The 3092-nt window shown below is 38.6% G+C and overlaps 1 non-coding gene across 1 annotated transcript; it reads right to left on the bottom strand.

Annotated features, from left to right (window-relative positions):
• Positions 1-2269: 2269 nt before the first annotated feature.
• Positions 2270-2887, bottom strand: LOC103517966. Its single transcript, XR_003393881.1, has 2 exons — positions 2848-2887; positions 2270-2388 (listed from the first exon to the last, which is right to left on the bottom strand). It is a non-coding gene; the product is annotated as an uncharacterized LOC103517966 (transcript).
• Positions 2888-3092: the final 205 nt, after the last annotated feature.

Genomic DNA, 3092 nt, shown 5'->3' on the forward strand with positions numbered 1-3092 from the left:
TTATTCCCAATATAAGGTTTAAGTCACCCATCCATTTATTGGCCTTCCTCGGCGTAGCTTAACATAGGTAACGCTAAAACCGGTCTTAAACTAACGACTGAAGTGTTACCTATCTAAAACTTTCTCGCTTTGAGTTCATAGGTCGCCGCGTCCTTCTATGGAATCTATGGGGACAGACAGACAGACAGACAGACAGACACCGAAGCGAATACAATAGTCCCTCCACTATACCTTTTTTATTACTATCGTAGGATAAAGGAAGGACGGACTAAAAAGGAAAAGGATGTTGAATAGAGGAGGAAAGGAAAAAGGAAGAGAAGGACAAGGGAAGGGAAGGTAAATAGGAGAAGAGACGGATAGGATGGGAGAAAGGAGTGAAGAGAAGAAGGTAGACAAAGTTGAAGAGAGGAGAAAAGAAGAGAGGAGGAAGAAAAATTGAGGTGGGAGAAGAATAAACAGAAGGAGAAAGGGTTTTCTTGAAATTTAAAAGTCACATTAAACATTTTAGTCGAGGGGCCAAAAGGTGAAATCGAGTCCCTAAATCTGTGCTTATTCATTGCTCCATATGGCATCTCGAAATGATAAAACGTGGAAAGAAAATAGTACCTATATAGGTTGTTTATCCTGCCCGAATAGGACTGAAATGCCCCTTTACCCCAGCAGCCTAAACAAGGTCTTGTACCTACATTTGTTAGGAAAACAATAATACCTACATCATACAAAATTAAGGCGACAATTACAGGGACAGTATAAACTGTTACGGTTGCTTCCGTTTCGCTGTGGTCGCTTGGCCCCTGGACTAATCAAGCACCTTATTATTTCACTTAGAAACTTTTTTCTTGTTTTTAAAAAGCGCAAATTTCCGCAGTGAAGGAGAGTAAGGTAGTTCAGAAATGAATTGCCATGTTAAACGTTGCTTACAGAGGATCAATGTAAAAATTAATTATTAAAATTGTATGAACGCCGTGTAACTCTTTAGGTATGCAATGTGCAAGATTAGAATAATTAATTCTTGTACCTACCCGTTAAAGAACCTATTTCTGTCTACCAATGTGCTCATTCCGCGAAGGTAGGTATATGGAATCATGAAAATCATATGGAATCATGACAATCACTAGTGTGAAAATTCCCTCTTGCGAAAAGAAGCCTCTCTCTCTCTCGCTCTCTCTCTATTTCAAGCTATCAGATTCTGTTGTTATGCTATCTTTCGCACTGAGATTCTGTTATCATTATCCTGCTTTGTTATTTCTCCTTAGGTAAGTCATAAGTACATAGTGCCTTGAAGCTTGACCCTACTTATCGGTAAACCAACATATTAAGCTTGGAAGGCAGCGCTTCTGCCTTGTAAGCGTTAGGTCGCTGGTTCGATTCACGCCCGGGGCGAACTTCATCCTAAACAGATAAAGCTCGTTCCTAGAACGGCTAGCTTTCCCTTATTCTGTTTTAATTTTCTCCTTGATTTCGGGACGCTAAGACCTAAGCAGTTACAGTTTCCTCTATCAAACCTCTTTATGCCAATGTCTACTTTTTCTCCCCTTTTCAAGAACAAACTGATGGTTCCATCAGTTACTGACCTATGACCTAGTTGTATTTCTATTAATTATTTCCATTTCTTTTGGACGATTAAGTCATTACTTTCATTAGTGATTGGTGAAACTCGCCTTTTATTTTTCAATAGATCAGTTGCGCTTACTTGGGTGATGTTTCAAAGTCATAGAGCAGGAAAAATGAGGACCAACGGAATTTTTCTTTTTCTTCTACGACTTCTAGATACCGAGATAAATCGATTTAAAAAATACAGGTAAATCGTTAAGTTTGACGTCACGGCATACGCTCCCGTAGGCGATGACGTCACATCAAATGTCCCAAGCAAAGCTCCCTTGCAGGCAACGCATTAATGTGTTTGTGCGCATACGTTTCTGCGCAGTTCTTTCTGCTCCTCCGCTAGCGCGCTTGCATAGTGGCGCTACCTAACGGACGAAAAAAAAAAAAAAACTGCTTAAAGTCTGACATCACACATATTTGAACTCTTTCATTAGAACGGAAAATAAAAATTGAATTTTCGACCTTTGACAGTGTTATTTTTTCGGAGTTTTGACCTCAGATTTGGATTTTTCCCAACTTTTTACATAGGAATCGACCATTTATTTATAATTTTTACCCATTTGCAACTGCTCCATTAATGTCCCCCAGCCAGACAATGTTTAATGTAGCCTAATATTTCACATACTTGAATCGATTATCAGCCTCCAGTAAGAATACCAGAGCTCTGGCATAGTCTTTCTTCTCCAATGCTGCTCTACCCTTCTCATGCAATACCATGGCAGTCACTAGAGACTTCTCTTCTTCTTTCGGTAGGGTGAGGTTCTTCCCTGACTGATCGGCTATCTGGAATGAAAATTAAAGAAAAATAAGGGTAATAGAAAGTAAAAAAATCAAACATTGTTAATTATTGTAAACACATAAATTTAGGTATACCTACATAATAATATTGTAAACAAATTTATAGGTAGGTATTAATAAAGATTGCTCTATTATACTGTTCTCAAAATGGAACATCTGTTGACAGCTGACAGCCTTCAAATTACCTAGGCAATTTATTATAAGAATTAGGAATTTGACATTATACTTAGTAAGTCCTGTGGTATTACACTTGCTGGCCATGCCGAAGGTTCCAGGTTTGATGTCCAGAGATAGGTACCAAGAATTTTCCAGTTTCTATTTTGATTGCAACTATTTTGTGTTGACACCTAATTGAGAAATAAGTATTGTGTCTATTCTTGTCCAACAGATGAAGGACATACTATGGGATGGGCATGCTACAACACAGACAGTGGTGTTACAAACCTGAACGTAGGAGGTGTCCACTGGGCTGTCACCATCAACACCTCCTTGAATTGGGTGCAGATGTTGGGGCATTCGCGCGCGGGCGGACACGGGATGCAAGTATGAATGTGAGTGTAATTGTGTGTATGTGGAAGACACCCCTATCCCTCTCCTAATCCTAATCCTAATCACATATTTTTGTATTTTTTTCTTTTTAATATTTAAACATTTTTTTTTTCTTTTTTTAATATTTAAACAAGGTTTTT

This window comes from Diaphorina citri, unplaced genomic scaffold (assembly GCF_000475195.1).
Source record: "Diaphorina citri unplaced genomic scaffold, Diaci psyllid genome assembly version 1.1 scaffold2023, whole genome shotgun sequence".
Classification (NCBI taxonomy): domain Eukaryota; kingdom Metazoa; phylum Arthropoda; class Insecta; order Hemiptera; family Psyllidae; genus Diaphorina; species Diaphorina citri.